The sequence below is a fragment of the Monodelphis domestica genome, chromosome 3 (genome assembly GCF_027887165.1).
Source record: "Monodelphis domestica isolate mMonDom1 chromosome 3, mMonDom1.pri, whole genome shotgun sequence".
In the NCBI taxonomy this organism is placed as follows: Eukaryota; Metazoa; Chordata; class Mammalia; order Didelphimorphia; family Didelphidae; genus Monodelphis; species Monodelphis domestica.
The window spans coordinates 194,386,984-194,404,601 of NC_077229.1; the positions used below are offsets into that span (position 1 = coordinate 194,386,984).

General features: G+C 38.4%; 1 protein-coding gene across 1 annotated transcript in view; it reads right to left on the reverse strand.

The window, feature by feature from the left end:
- The window catches only part of ECI2 (enoyl-CoA delta isomerase 2), a 132,032-nt gene that overhangs the window by 89,168 nt on the left and 25,246 nt on the right, over nt 1-17,618 (reverse strand). The gene's annotated exons all lie outside the window — the stretch shown is intronic.

The window sequence follows — 17,618 nt, forward strand, 5'->3', positions numbered from 1 at the left end:
TTGAAGAGCTCTTCTCTTTCTGCAGAATAATCATCCTTATTGATTGAACCAGGTGGCTTGTAAGGATGATCAAGCTCTCCATTTTCTGGATATGTTTAAGGCAAAAAGTAAACCTGGAAGACAACATGGATTCTGTTCCTGAACAATCAAATCATGCTTTTTTTTCAGTGATTGAGAAAATCTGTTACATAGTCTTGACAGGTATGGTGGCACATGCTGTTAGTGCTACTCTAGAGGAGATGGAAGAGAGAGAGAGACAGAGAGACAGAGACAGAGACAGAGAGAGACAGAGACAGAGAGACAGAGAGAGAGACAGAGATAGAAAGAAAGAAAGAGGGAAGGAGGAAGGAAGGGAGGAAAGAACAAAGGAAAGAAAGAAGGAGAAAGGAAGGAAGGAAAGAAGGAAGAAAAGGAGGAAGGAAGAAAGTCTTTGATGCATTATTATAGCCTGGAGATGACCTTGGTTTTCTGAAAGGTCAGAAAGCCAAGATGTGGCAGGTGCTACTAAGTTGGAGAGGCTTTGATTACAGGCTTGGCAGTGAGCTGTTTATTTGTCATTTGAGGACAGGCCAATCAAAATGTAATGAGATTCAGCCTCCAAAAACTCCTGGTGGCAAGGTGATAGATTTTTTTCAGCCATATTGATTCATGAAGACCATCTCTGAACTTGTGGGGCTGTAAGCTGCCTTGGTGGAAGAAACACCCACAGTAATAAAATCACAGATCTTTGAAATATATATTGAGTACTCCCTGTATAATCCAATCAAAAATTGGACTGTTGGCTCTTCCTCACATGCCAGTATAGCTCCTGCTTTGGTATAGGCTGCATCCCCAAACCCCACTTCCACCTCTACCCTGAGTCTTGGGATGCCCTTTTTTCTCATCTCTTCCTCTAGATTCCTGGCTGCATTCAAGGATTAATTCAGTCATCATTTCCTCTAGCAGTGATGGTGAACCTTTTAGAGATAGAGTGCCAGGATCTGCCCCCCCCCCCCTCCACTAAGTTCCAGGAATGTCTTAATCCCCTTACCCCCTTACCCTACACAGGGGAAGGAGGAAGTGCTCCCATTGGGCTGCTGGGCAGAGGGGTGGGTGAAGGGAGGAATATTCTCAGCAAGTTTAGAGAGGGACAGGGGTTTGGTTTGAGTGCTTTGCTCCCCTCTAGCTCTGTTGCCTATGAGCCTCCCACCTTAGCCCCTGTGAGCTCTCATTGGGCTGTTGGGCAGAGAGTGTGAAAAAAGTGTCATCAGGCAAGGTGCAGAGGGGGAAGGGAGCAGCTCTGCCCAAATCCCTCTGCCTTTCTAGTAACAAATTCTGGGGTGGGGGCTGGGGGGAGGGCAGCCATGTGCCCACAGAGAGTACTCTGCATGCCATCTTTGGCACCCATGCCATAGACTCACCATAACTGTCCTATAGGAAGCTTTTCCTGATCTTCATGGTGGTCAGTGTTTTCCCCACTCAAAAATTAAAAACAAATTTAATATATTTTGTTTTTAATAAAATTCTCTCTTTTATTACAATGAATTTGACAAACATCTACAAATGTGAACATTTTTTCAATACAAAGAACAGAAAGAGGATTTTGTAAGATACCATGAACTTTTTTTATATATAACTTAAAAAATGTATATATTGAATTTAACATTTTAATTCCAATGCTTTCCAGTGTTCCTCTCTAAATTTCCTCCTGCTCTCTTTAGTATATTTATTTAATGTTTCATTAACATGCCTTCTTTTTTTGGTATCACTATCACTCCCTTCCCCTCCCTTTTTTCTAATTACTTTCTCCTACTCCAAGAAATACAACAAATCCATAAGCAAAACACAATGCATTGACAGTGTCTGAAAATATGTCTTGCTCATCCTTCCCTTCCCAAGAAGTCTTTCATATATATAGACTTTGTGTTAATGAAGCAGTGACCATGCTATCTTCTCATCCTACCTCCCACCCCCACCCCCAGGATAATGTAAATTCTTTGAGGGAGGGATTGGGCTTTTTTTTTTTCTTGTATCTTTAGAGCCTAGCAGAGTCCCTGACATATAGTCATTACAGAGGGTTAATAAATGTTTGTTGAATTAAATTGAATTAAATTAGGACAGCTAGATGGTACAGTAGATAGAGCACTGGATTTGGAATCAGGAAGATTCATCTTCATGTGTTCAAATCCAGCCTCAGCTATGTGACACTGGGTAAGACATTTAACACTGTTTGCCTCAGTTTCCTCATCTATAAAATGAGTTGAAGAAGGAAATGACAAACTACTTCAGTATCTTTGCCAAGGAAACTCCAAATGGGGTCATAAAGAACTGGACATGATTGAAAAAAAAAACAACTGAACAACAAAGGGATTAGAGAAGATCTTTCCTGGAATTTATAATATGCTAAGAACAAGAAAATACAATCCCAAGATTTATTACACACAAGATAGAGAAATGAGGCCTGGCGGTATTTGTAGGCTCAATGAATCTGTAGGGCCTGAAGTATCAAAAAAAAAAGCAAAAACTCTGTGTAATAGATCTAATAGGGGACAAGCCTGTCCCTGATCCAGTAACCTCTGGTGTAATACCACTGGAACCTATTAATGAAAAATCTATTCTGCCTGAACTCTAGGTTTTCCTAGAAGATGAACCTTCTTCCTGCCTCCTTTCCTTTGTGGAAGCATATTAGAAACCTCATTTTAAAAGTATAGTTCAGTTTACCTTTCCATCCTTTTTATTACTTATTCTCCTCAAAGGGACTCTGAGATCCAGTGACACCAGATTCCTTACTGTTGCTTCTAAGCTGCATTCCACCTCCTGTCTCCCTAGCATTTTTACTGTCTACCCTCCATGCCTGGAATGCTCGCCCTCCTCATCCCTGTCTTCTGGCTTCCTTAACTTTCTTCAAGTTCCAACTAAAATCTCACCTTACACAAAAAGCCTTTCCCAGTCCTCCCCCTCCTTTTCTTAAACCCTTACCTTTCATCTTGGACTCAATACTGTGTATTGGTTCCAAGGCAGAAGAGTGGTAAGGGCTAGGCAATGGGGGTCAAGTGACTTGCTCAGGGTCACACAGCTGGGAAGTACCTGAGTCCAGATTTGGACCTTCAACCTCCTGTCTCTAGGCCTGTCTCTCCATCCACTGAGCTACCCAGCTGCTTTTCCTCCCCTCCCACCAGTCTCCCTTTTTGCAAGTACCTCCCCTCCAGGTTATCTCCAATCTATCTTGTCCATATTTTTTTTTTGTACAAAGTTGCTTGCATGGTATCTTCACAAAAATTGTAAACTTGGGTACAAAGATTGTTGGTTTTGTTTTGTTTTTCATTTCTTTGTATCTCTTGGGTTTTGTGAGAAATAATTTGACCCCTGCTCTATTTTAGTAGACTCTTTCCCAGATTAAATCAATAAATTTACCCGCATTGTTAGTTCTAATCCATATTATCTAGTTTGCTGTGATTACATAGGATAGTAATTAGTTACTTATTATTAACAAACAATAACCAGAAGGAACTAGTTGTAGGTCACAATTGAATAGGTTTTAAAAATAAGAATTTTTCTTCTAATAAACATTATATTAAACTTTAACTCATCAGCATAGCTCAAAGGGGTCCTCCACCCAAATGTCACAAGCTTCAGGGAATAGTCCTATAATAAATTAAGAGCCCTTCCACTCTGTATTGCTTCCTCCCCATGCCAGGCAAGTCTGTCAAGAGGCTTGACCTAATACCAAATCATAGCAGTGTTGGGCTGGTCACTAAGATGCCCTGGGCAGGTTGCTAAGAGTGGGTGTCTTGAGGATGAGTCATAGATGGGTTGCTTATGTCCGTCTTATTGTTTGGTAGCACTGTGACCAACAGGCATACCAAGAGTTTGGAGTCCACCAATAAGATAATGTGCTGATGTCTGTACTGACCAGCTATATAAGGACAGGCCTGGGCACTGAAGGGAATAAAAGCTGTAGTCTGAAGAAGGTGGGAGTCTCAGACCATGACGAAGGGCTAGGATCCTATTTGTTAGAGCAGGTGAGGTCTCTCTAATAAATAGTTATTGGCTCAGAGCTCTGCCTCCATTGTTTTGTTGAAGATTGAACATATTTTGGGGGTTACAGCTTAACATAGTGTCTAGCACAAAGTAGGTGGTTAAAAAAAGCTTGTAGATTTGACAACTCAAAATAGAAGGGATTATTTCTTTCTCTAGTACAAAGTCCTTTCCAGACTTTTCCTCTTAAAAAAATATGTAAAAGGTCAAGAACTGGGACCACTGGATAGCGTAGTAGATAGGCCACCAGGCCTGAAGTTAGGAGGACCTGGGTTAAAGTTTGTTCTCAGTACTTCTCAGCTGTGTGACACTGGACAAGTCACTTAACCTCAGTTGCCTAACTCTTGTCTCTCTTTTGCCTTGGGCGTGATACTAAAGAAGGTAAGGGTTAAAAAAAAAGTCATAAACTTAAGCCAAGGATAGGAAAATGAATTAAAGGTGGTAACTGAATTCAGAACACAAAATAATTCCTGTGTAGTTAAAATCATTGCTTTCCATAACCCCTGAAGAGCAGATAGTGATCTAGAGTGTGCTGGAGCCAGCTACTGGAGTGCCAAGATTTTTAGTGTGAGCATTTATGCCTCAATCACAAGTGCTTCAAATCAAGACTTGCTTTATTGCTATGATGGAGGTCTACATTAAAAGAGGCATAGTATCCACGATAAGGCCAGGTGGTAGTCCTCATGAGGCAAGTATACCCCGCCATGGCCATGATACACCTCAAATATTGTCTTCAGTTCTGGGTTTTGTATAATTATCAACAGAAATAAAAAAAATAAGTTGACATTGATTTAGCACCTTACATACATTATCTCACTTAAGCGTCCCTCAATATCTTTGGAAGTAGTCATGAGAAATGTCATCCTCTCCATTTTACATATAAGAAAACTGACTCGGAGTGTTTAAATGATATGTACAAGGTCAATTCAATTCTACAAAAATTACTACAATGGGTCAGGCCCCCTGTGAGGTTTTGAGGATACAAAAACCAAAATGAAAATTGTTTTTATCTTCAAGAGGTTTATATTTTCCTGGCATGGATGGGAAGAACACCATATGCGTGGATAAGTTAACGCACCACAAATATAAAATAAGGGCAACATCATTTCCTGGGGTGCGATTGGTAATTGGCAAAGGGCTTAAGAAGGAGCTTAGCCTTTAAGGGAGCCTGCAGGGCTAAGATGTAGATGTAGAGACCTGATAAGCAGGGTCTACAAGAGGGGGTTGTCCTTTGTGATAGGAACCGGAGGAGAAGTAGGAGGAACCAGGGTGAAGAATGACAGACACGGACAAGTCAGTGATTGAATAGGGTAGGCAAACCCCTATGATTTTCCTCTTGGGAGAAAAATATGAGGATCAATGGAATACGAGGTAGAGGATTAAGGTAGAGAATGTAAACCAACATTGGCTGGAGCCTCGGGGGAGGAAGAGATTCAGACAGAGAGAGAAAGAGGAAGAGGATCAGGAGCAGAGCAAGCTCCATGAAAGGGGAGAGGAAGTTCAAGAGGAAGTTCAAAAGGATCTATCATAAGGTTGCCTTTGCTTTTATTGCTGAGGGAGCAGGGAGGTGTTTCCAATCACGTAGCAATCACATCACAGAGCACAGACAATTAAGATTGGGTGGCAAGGTAGAGGGAACACCTTTGGGCGTGTAGATTACAAACCCTGCTTTCCCGGGGAATTGAGTCCGAGCATGTTAATGAGTTTGTCCTAGGCAAGGGCCACATGGCCAGGTCAAGATTACATTCACAAACATCATTGGTATAACCTTATGCTTGGAAACACAGTAACCATACAATCATTTATGATGCATAGACGTGAATATGCTTGGAAAGCTACAGTAAAGATGAGGAAGAAGAATATTCCAGGCATTGGAGTGATGTCAAAAGTATCAAGACAGAAGATAGACTGGAAATCAGCAAGGAGACCATTTTGGCTGGAATGGAGAATATGGGAGGAGGAGTAACATTACATGAGGTTGGAAAAGTGAAATTGGATTCCTGTTGTGTGGGACTCTAAATGTTAAATGAAAAACTTTTAATTTTGTTCCCCCCCTCCCAACCTGAGATAATAGGGAGGCATCAAACCTATTAGAGCAGAGAGGGGCATGGTCAAAATTATGTTATAGAAATATCACTCTAGCTGCTATGTCTGTCAGAGATTATTAATATTAATGACCGTTGCTGCTTGGATGGAGAGCCAAATTGAGGAGGGTTCCCCTGTTAATTGTAATTCTCCCTATCCAGGCAGCATCTGCTTCCATTTTATGGTGTTCAAGATACAAAAGACAAAATAATTCCAACAGCAAGATAAGGCAGTAAAAGGATATGTGAGAGCTTTTGACAGTTCAAACAGAATTCTAATAATGTTAATATCTGTTTATCCTTGGGCAAATAGCTTTCCTAAGCCAATTATTTCTTCTTTAATCACTCTCTCTGCAAGAGTTAATTAACTTGGGGTTTGTGAACTTTTAAAGCAATATTTTGATAACTATTTTAACATAACTGGTTTTCATTGTAACCTTTTTATTTTTTTCATTTTTTTTATTTTTTATTTTATTTTTTTATTTTTTTATTTTTTATTTTTTATTTTATTCATTTAAAAATATTATTCTGAGAATGGACCTATAGGCTTCTCCTGACTATCAAAGGAATCCATGATACAAACAAGGCTAAGAACCCCAACTTTTAAGCATTCTCCTTTTAATCTAGTCAAAGATGGACTCCAGGAGAAACTACTTTTAAACTGTATTACAAAAACATACTTCGTTTCCTAGTTTGGCCACCACAAATAAAACAAAATCTCTAAGAAACAGAATGTCACAATTCCTTCCTAAATGTGGAGAATATATCTTCTTTTTATTTAGGGACTGATTAGATTTTTCATTTAAGAAAGACCAAGGACTTTAGAACAGGACATTGTCATAGTCTTATTTCTTAATATTTCTAACATAACCAAGGCCTTAAGGGATATGTACCTCCATGTAACCAGTCGTCCCTTTTTGTGCTTAGCACAAAGTAATCTTGAGTACAATGTTTGATCAGTAATTCTAGGATCTTGATTTGCATTTGCTCTTCCTTAAGGCAGTATATAATTAGTAGCAAGAGACTGTTGACTCATAAATATGGAGTTCTCAGCACTTTACTTTAATTCAGCAAATACAGCTCAAAAATTGTTATAGATGCTATAAAAGACAAGATATCAGCTTGAACCAAGAGAAAGGGCCTGGTCTCACTCAGGGAGGTAAGTCTGCAGCTTCTAAGGAGGAAAGAAGGAAGTCAGGACATATTGAAGAGCCAGCTTCCCTCATATGCCTGCAGCTTCCCTCCCCATGTGTCTTCAAGTGTCTCCCTTCCAAGAAGTCTGGCACCAAATCCGTTCCTTATGAGGTCCTCAGCTTGATGTGACACTCAGCATTCTCTCTATGAATCTGAGGTCTTCTCTCTTTCCAAATAGGTAGCAACCCACAAAACATCTTGTGCTTGCTAGGAAGCTCAGTGATATGTAAAATTATATGAAAACTGGGGCCTATGAAAACATGTCTCTTACTAACAGATTCATGGATGTGAAGGTGAATTTTGGATGCCTTCATTTCCAATGTGGAAATTCAGGGTTTGACATGTAGATAGTTAGGCCAATACTTATGAATGAAGTCATTATATTTGGCCCAAAGACAAACATCCAAGAAATCTTGGACCTTAGAGAGCACTCTCTATAGCATTGGATGACATTGACCCATTGAACAGACTTACTCATTAATGCAGAGAGGAGCATTCTCAGGTTGTTGCCTTGTGTAGAAATGATATGAAGCTCTCCTAAACCCGCCTGAGGCTATTTCATTTGGGTTCTTATCATTAAGACAGTGTTTTTTTCTAAGGATCTCAACTGGTGCTCCTTTTCAAGACTTTGATCTATATTCCAGACTGAGACTGTGATGTTATTCTCTTTCCACAGGTGTCAAGTTAAGTAACTCAAAAAAGGTCATCGATTACTTATTTGTGTTTTTAAATCCTTACCTTCTGTCTTAGAATTGATGCTAACTATTGACTCTAAGGCAGAAGAATGGTAAGGACTAGGCAATGGAGTTAAGTGACTTGCCCAGCTAGGAGGTGTCTGAGGACAGATTTGAACCCAGATCCTCCCATCCCCAGGCTTGGAACTCTATCCACTGAGCCACCCAGCTACTCCTAAAACAAGCATGTATTGAATAGTTTTTTGGTATCAGGCACTAAGCTAAGTGTGAGACTATGGGAAAAAGCAGGGATCCAATTCTTGCTCTCAAGAAGGTTCTAATGGGGAAGATAGCATGAGAATAACATTATAGCTTCCTAATCATGTGACCCTAGGCAAGTCACTGAAACTCCCTCAGTTTCCTCACTTGTAAAATGGGGATGATGATAATAAGACATTCCTTAAAGGATCATGAAGATCAAAAATGAGATAACAACTACAAAGTATTTTACATATTTTAAAACTGTAAATAGTACTACTATTGATATTATTAGTAATGTAGATTATATTGTTATGTACAATACTTTGTGACCCCATTCTGTTTTTTCTTAGCAATGATACCAGAGTGATTTACCATGTCCTTCTTCAGCTCATTTTATAGATGAGGAGACTGAGACAAATAGGTTTAAATGACTGGCCCAGAGTCCCACAGTTAGTAAGTGTCTGAGACCAGATTTGAAATCATCTTGGTTCAAGTTCTGATGCTCTACCCACTGTACCACCTTGTTGTCCAGTTGCATTATATAAACAGTATAAATGGAATTTAATCTCAGGGGAAAGGGATGACTGACATGGAAAGTGGATTCTGAGAAAGGCTTCCTGCCAAAGATGGAATCTTGATCTCTGTTTTGAAGGAAGTCAGGGAAGCCAAAAGGTCAAGGTAAGAAGAAAGAACATTTCAGGCATGGGGGATAGCCAATGCAAAGTTGTTATGTGTGAGGAATGATAACTAGAACAGTGTATCTGAATAATGAAATATATTGAGGGAAATAGATTATAAGAAGACGAAAAGAAGGGTCTAAGTCCGTGATGGTGAACCTATGACACGTATGTCAGCAGTGACACACATAGTCATTTTTGATGACATGTGACTGCATGCAGGCTCAACGCACCTAGGCCCAGGAGCTGCTGCAACAGCAGCCAAGGCAGTGGCCATGCCCTGGTCTGGGGCGGGGGTGGGGTGCGGTGGGGGGAGGGGTAGTCTGTTTCACATGTTGGCCTGGGCTGGCTGTTGACCAGCTAGCTGGGGTGTGTGGGGTGCCTGTAGAGGGCAGGGAGGAGGAGCATGTGCAGGCAGTTAAATCATTTCAAAGCCAACAAAAGAAACAAATTGACAGATAAAGTTAGTAGCACTTGCTTGGGCTTGAAGTGTACAAAATACCAACCTTCAATTGAAGATTTAGCCAATGAAATTCAGCAACAAAAAAGTCACTAATAGGCAGATTAGTTAAAGAATTCCCCCTCACTTATCTTAGTTCACGGCACCCTACACAAGTTAAATAATATCAAGACTAACAAAAGAAACCAACTGACAGATGAACAAAGAAGTCACTAAGCAGGCAAATGAAATAATTAGTTTTTGGTTTGTTAAATACAGTTACATATTACAATTATAAATTTTTGTTATTTAAACTATAAATATTGCAAAATTATGTTTTTTTTTCCCTCAAAGTGACACACCACCCGAGTTATGCTTGGTTTTTTTCTGACTTTTGACACACCAAGCTCAAAAGGTTCCCCATCAGTGGTCTAAAAAAGGGCTTTACATGACAAATGGAGGTTTTTGTAGTTGATCCTAGAAGTAAAAAAAAAAAAGCCCTACTGGAGTTTATTGAGGAGAGCTGTGGCATGGTTAGACTAGACATGGTTAGATTTAGTAAAATCACTTTGGCACAATTGAGTTGAGGATGGATTGGAATTGAGGCAGGAAAACCAACTAGAAAGCAATTGCAATTGTCCAAGCTTAAAGTGATATACAAGGATTTGTGAGTGAAAGAAATCTAGAAGAAAAAGTGAAAGTAAAAAAATGATAAGATTTGACAAAAAAACCTTGTGGGGTTATGTTCCAGTGAGGAATCAAAGATGTCACATAGGTTGAGAGGCTGGTTGACCAGGGAAATGGTACCCTTAATAGTGATAGGAAAATTAGGACAAAGGAAGAACTTTTGGGGAAAGATAATGAGTTCTGTTTGGGACATCTTGATTTTGAGAAGCCAACAGGGCATATGATTCAATATGTCCAAAAGACAATTTGTGATAAAATGCTAGAGCTCTAGAATGTGAATGGGGCTAGATATATGAATCTAGAAATCATCTTCACAGAGATGAGGGTTAAATCTGTGCAAACATGAGATTCTCAAGTGAGATAGTACAACTAAGAGGAGAAAAGGGTTTAGGAGAGCCTTGGAGGATATCCATGTTCAGTGGACATGATCTGGATAGAGAGTCAGCAAAGGAGACTGAGGAGTCATCAGATAGGTAGGAAGTGAATAAGGAGAGAGAAGCATCAGCAAAATTTAAAGGGGAGATAATATTTAAGATAATGATCCAATAGTTGGCAGAGAAGTCAAGTGAGGAGAGAGGTAGAGGCTCTAAGTTTAGACAGATGGATTCTCTCAAGGAAATTATCTGAATAGGGAAGGAATGATATAGATTTCTAGCTAGAAGGGATGATTTGATAAAATGAGTGTTTGTTTTTAAGGATTAGTAGACATGAGTGTGTTTGTACACAGCAGAGGAAAAGCCATTAGACAGGGGGGAAAAGTGAATATTAGATATATAGCTGAGATGACAGGGACAACAATTTTCTGAAGAAGATGAATGGGAAAAGCTTTGCTTAAGAGTGGTAGGAGAGACAGAGGGGAAGAGCCAAATGGTAGAGTGGAAGCAGGGAAAGCTCAAACCACCAGGAGAATCCTGTCTAACCAAGCTAAAATAACACCTCAAAATGAATAGTGGAGTGAAAGAATGAACAAGAAGAGAGGGTGAAGGAATTTTCATGCATAGAACAACTTGAAAGATAAGCAGAAAGGGTCTGGTTCCCTGGGGTGAGAGGGGAGCACAGCATGTAGGAGGCTATTCCAAAAAGTACCACATACACCAACAGTAAGCTCCCCAACCCCTCAGTTTCTGTCCCAGGTTTTGAATCTCTGCCTAAGCCAACATCCAGACCTGGGACCCTGACTGAGTCAACAGTAGTACAACCTCATGCACAGCCCATAAAGTTCCAAGCCACAACCCAAGTCTGTAGTAAGCTTCAGAATTCCAGCATGAGGCAGTCTACACTGCACCCTTGGCCTGTGTAAGCCCAGAGTTAGCCACCCCCCACTCCATCCACCACAAATACAGTTCCTAGGGTGCTGGCCTATGGGAATCCAGAACTAGCTAACCCATACCAAAGCTCAAGGGGAAATTATGAGCCCCAGGGAAAGGTAGACCGTAGTGTGTGTGGCCTGATCAAGTCTAAAGTGAATCCAAAAGCCCCAATGCAAGCCCGAGGTTATACTTTGATCTCATAGTGCTCTGAGATCTGCAAGCCATCAGAAGTTTCAGTGACTGATTGAATCAGCAGTGGAGGTAGTTTTCAGAGTTGCCAGCCCACAGGTCATCATGCTATTTTGGAAGAATTGAACCTTGTAGAAACCCAGAAATAAGGCTAAGGGTAGCAACAAGGAAGAACTGAAGTTTAAGAGAATGCCTTCTCTTCCCTGAGAATAGAGACCACCTTTAGAATAAAAGTGAACATCAAGAAAAAGTCTGGGAAAATTAAAAAAAAAAACATTAAAAAAAACCTAATCCTAGAAATTTTTTTTATGGTGACAAAAAGCAAGGCACAAACACAGTAGGGGATAGTGAAAACAAAGCAAACACATGCAAAGAATCAAAGGAAAATGTGAATTTTTCACAGATTCTGGAAGAGCTTAAAATGATTTAAAAATCAATTAGGAGAGGAAGAAGAAAAATGGGGAAGGGGAATGAAAATAATGCAAGAATAAATGGGTCAAATGAAAAAGGAAGCTCAAAAGATCATGGAAGAAAATAATTTCTTAAAAATTTCAATTGGGGAAACTAGAAACTAAAGACTTCATGAGCTATCAAGAAATAAAGCAAAATCAGAAGAATTAAAAAACAGAAGAAAATGTGAATTATTTCATTGAAAAGAACTGACCTGGAAAATAGATCCAGGAGAGACAATTTAAGAATTATTGGACTACCTGAAAACCATGATTTAAAAAAATCACAAAACAACACAACACAAAATAAAACAACTCCCCCTCAAACAAAATAAAAACAACAACAACAACAAAAAACACAACACAAGAAATTATCAAAGAAAATCACCCTTTTTTTTAAATAAGAAAGTAAAATAAACATTGAAAAAAATCCAGAGGTCACCTCTGGAAATAAATTCCCAAATGACAACTCCCAAGAATATTATAGTTAAATTCAAGAACTTTCAAACCAAGGAGAAAATACTGCAAGCAGCCAGAAAGAAACAATTCAAATACTGTAGAGCTATAGTCAAGATTACACAAGACTTAACAGTCTTGTGAATTTTAAAACTATTTCACCCTAATCAGACCGTACTTTAGAAGATCTGATTTAGCTAGTTCCTGATCAATAACAATAGAGATACTTGGACTAACAGAATCAGGTCTTGGGAACCCTGAATTTCTCCACCCTCCTTAGTTTAACAAGATTAGAAAGGTCTGCACCAAACTCAAGATTTAATTATCTGAGGAAATGGCCTTCAATAGAATGTGCAGAAAAAGTGGACAGACCCCTGGGCTTTCCTAAGTCAAGCTAAGCTATTATTGGTTCAGATGAGATGTAGGAAAGTGATGTAAAACTGTCTACATAAGTCACACCACTCCCTCTCTCTTCTGCTTTTCCTGGAGAGGTGACTCTGGCTGGCAGCGTGCTAGGCATTCTGACATCTTGGAGTGGTGGCAGTTATTTTGTCTGGGTTTGGTGGTGAGTTTGCCCTGGAGCTGTTTCAGGTTAGGGTATCTTGGTTTAGCCCTTTCTTTTTGGAGTTCAAGATCACTCTTTCCTCCTTCACACTCCAAACCCTAATCTCCTAATCTTCCTGCCCGATGCTAGCCAGGCAGGGGGTGAGGGGTGGGGAGCAGGGAGAAAACCTATTCCTTTCCTTCTTCCTTCTCCTTAATCTCCTCCACTATCAATTAAATCACCATAAAATTTCCAGCTGACTTGGTTGTTTCATTTAGGATTTTATAAATAAAATCCTTGGCAACCAAAATAATTATTATATTCAGTCTCAACCATAATTTTAACCTTTACAGCCTCCACATGAAAGGATCAAAAGGCATGGAATATTATATTGCAGAAGGTAAAAGATCTAAGTTTACAATCCAGAATCACCTATTCAGCAAAACTGAATATATTCTTTCAGGTGAAAAAAAATATGGCCATTTAATAAAATAGAACATTTCTAAGCATTGCTGGTGAAAAGACCAGATCTAAAAAGAAAATTGATGTCCAAATACAAGACATAAGAAAAAGCTAAAAAGGTAAATAAGAAAGAGAAAATTTAAGAACTCAATAATATCAAATTATATGTAATTCCTACATAGAAAGAGAGTATTTGTTGTTCTTAAAATTTTTTTAATCTTATTAGAGAAGTTAGAAGGAGTATACATAGTCAGAGAGTGTGGGAGGGAGCTGATTAGGATGATATGATATGCAAAGAAAACAAGGAGTAAAAAAGATTTTACTGAGGGAAAAGGGAAGGGAGAGGTGGAATGGAGTCAATTATCTCACTCAAAGAAGTATGAAAAACTATTATAGTGGAGGGAAGGATGAGGGTAGTGATGGGCAATGCTTAAAATTTATTCTCATTGTGACTGGCTCAGAGAGGGAGCCACACTCATTCAGATATAGTGTCCTATCTTACCTTATAGAGAAGTAGGAGGGGAATAAAGCAAGAGGGGAGTTATAGAAGGGAGGGGAAAGTGGGAGGTGATTAAAAGAAAAACACTTGTGAGATGGGTCAGAGTGCAAGGAAGAAGAGCATGATCAAAAGGGGAAAAGAAGATGGAGAGGAATACACAGCTGGTAATCATAACTGTGAATGTGAATGGGATAAATGCATCCATAAAATGGAAGCAGATGGCATAGTGGATTAAAAACTACAGAATCCTACTGTATGTTGTTTACAAGAAACACATTTGTGACAGGGAAACACACATTGAGTAAAGGTAAAGAGCTGGAGCAGAATTTATTGTATATCATCTGAAATTTAAAAAATCAGGAGTAACAATCATGATCTCAGACAAAACTGAAGAAAAAATAAATCTGATTAAAAGAGATAAGGAAGGAAATCACATCTTGTTAAAAGGTATTATAAACAATGAAGTAATATCAATACTAAATATACATGCACTCCAAAATTTTAAAGGAGAAATTAAATAAGCTTCAGGAGGAAAAAGACAATAAAATTATACTAGTAGGGGACCTCAACTTCCCCTTTCAGATCTAGCTATATCAAACCAAAAAATAAACAAGAAAGAAGTAAAGGAAATGAGTGAAATTTTAGAAAAGTTATAATTAATAGATCTCTGAAGAGAATTGAATAGGAATAGAAAGTAATATACTCTTTTTTCAGCAGTGCATTGCCCCCACACAAAAATTGGCCATGTGTTACAGCATAAAAATTTCACAACCAAATTAAGGAAAACAGAATTAATAAATGCATCCTTTTCAGGACATAATACAATAAAAATAAAATTAATAAGATTCCATGGAAAGATAAACCAAGAATGAACGAATGAATGAATGAATTAAAGCCTGGAGATAAAGTGTATGTGAAGAATTTTGTTAGAGAAACATCTACAGAGCCTAGATGGAATGGCCCTCTAGAAGTCATTATGACTACTCCTACTTCCATCAGACTTTCTGGGAAGGATCAGTGGTATCATGCCTCACATGTAAAACAACATTATACCCACAATACTGACTGTTACATAGAAGATTTAGAGGAAATATCTTGAATATAATGCAAAAAAATATAGAAAAAATCTGAAGTAAAGCCAAATGCCCAAATAACAACTTAAATTGTGCCTATAAATGAGAAAAATGAGAGTAAAATAAGAAAAAACAGAATAAAGGCACTGTATAAAATATGAGATAGTACTAAGTATCAAGAAAAATAGCTCCAGATAACAATCAAGTCTATGCTGACAGTGAAACAAACTCTTACTAACAGGAAAACACAAACATTATCTCTGCTAAAACACAATATCATGAATAACCTCTGTCTATATCAACAGGCAAGTATAAATCAAGGATAAAAGAAAGTTTCTATCTCTAGAAATACTCAAATATCAAATCTCCTGATATCCAAATCTCCATGAATCCAGAACTCCAAAGAACCAGACACAAACCTACAAAAATCAACATCAAAACTCAAAATTATAGGAACACTTACAACATATTAGAAGAAGAAACACATTACATACACCCAGGCATGAACATTTCACATCATAGAAAACTGACATTCATGCTTGAAGAGTTCACACTAACTTCCATGCATATGCACACATGAAGAAAGTCAGTCTTACACACTTGTATACAATAATCTTACACACATGCATGATTCTGTATTTTGAAATCATCAGAGAACACAGGATTTCAATCCAGGTGAAACAATAGGCAAAAAATATAAATGCTGTACAGAGGAAGACTCAGGACCTGCATATTTTCATTTAATCAACACCAAGGACACCAAAAGAATTTTGAAATCAAGTACTGATGATAAAGGGGTCATGTAAGATTATTCATCGTATATGTTAATTTCACATATAGGTCAAGATTTATACATTCACACAAAAGGCATAACATGAAGACTCATGGATGGAGTAATTATGTAACAAATCATAATTAATGCACACATATATTTCATACTGACATGTCATTTGAGCTACTTAGGCAGGCAGGAAGTTACAAAAAAAATTCTTGTCTGAATGACTTCTATTCAGAACTCATGTACATCTGTAAAGTTTGTACAGAAAGGACATGTATATTTGTAAAATACTAATGGATTAATCTACTAATATTAGTTATTGGTATACTAAAATTTACTAACAACACACAGGAAAGACTAACTCAGGGAAGCTTGAAACTTGAGACAGATTAGGGAGAGAATGATACTTTATTTTATGATAAGTTTAAATAGACATATAGTTACCTTGGGAATTAATAGAGTTTTACTACAAAGCAGAGCTTGTGGGTGGATGAGGCAGTGTATGGCTATTGGATGAGAATGGTTACATTTGTCCATCTCTTAGTTAGTGAAAGCAATTACTCCTTTCTTAGACCCCACCATGCTAGGAGCACCATCAGTTGTCACACTGACTAGTTTAGCCCAATCCAGCTCCAAATCCTTCACAGTTTGGGAAACCTTTTCATAGATATCCTTTCCCGTAGTTGTTCCTTTGATGCTTTGCAGTGCAGCAAGCTCTTCTATGACTTTGAAATTGTCATTTGTCCCACGAATAAAAATTAGAAGTTCTGTGGAATCATGAACATCATTGCTCTTGTCGAGTGCCCAGGAAAAATAGGAAAGTTTTCTTAAGGAGTTTTGCAAATGCTGATGCAAATTGTCTCCCATTTCTTCAATTCTTCATGTAACTGTAGATCCTGAAAGACTGTACACATCTCTTTGGCAACAGGAAGAAGACACTCTTTAACAAATTCTCCCTCCACGAATAGTCTGCTATTAGTGCATGCTATTAGCTTGGCAACTTGAAAACTTGCTCACAGTGATGAAATGTTTAGCTGCTTCTGCTTCACAAAAGTATTTTGCTGAGTTGTCAATGTATTTTTTAGTTTTAATATTTTATCTTTTCTCACATCTCTGACCAAACAATCTTTATGTTGAGTTTGATAATGTCAACACAAATTGTATTCGTTGGCATATCAAACACACAGCTCTTTTCTTGTACTGCATGAAAAAGTAATCATAAGTCCACTGTTCTTTGAATATCCTACACTCCGAGTCAATTTTTCTCTTTCTTGATGTCATTGTTTCCTAGGGATTCCAAATTGCTATTAATAAAATACTTTATATATATATATATATATATATATATATGTATATTACACAGCCCTACAAAAACAATATACCAACAATAATTTTGCCCACACAGAGGCATACAGACTGCAATGCAGTCTGATCTATGTCCATCAATGCAGCCTTCCCAGTCCCCATCATTTCAGCCTCACCAGTGGCCAAATTGGTGAGATTCCACTTTTACCTCAGGTTCACACTGGTGCGGTGTGGGAAACAGCACGATTACAGAGCTGGTTCCTCCACCACCTTTCCAGTTCACACTACCCTGTGCGAACCACGCTGAGATCTGTGAACTCACACAGGAATCTGATCGCATGGGTCTACCCATGCGATCAGATTCCACAGCAGGAAAAAAACTAGTGTATGTCCTCTAGTGGTCTGTATTTATGGATCTGTAATTATAAACCATAATACAAAAAACACATGCTTTACTTCCCCACATAGTACAGGAGCAACCATACTCCTCCAGATGCACAACATAATGGCCCCTATAATA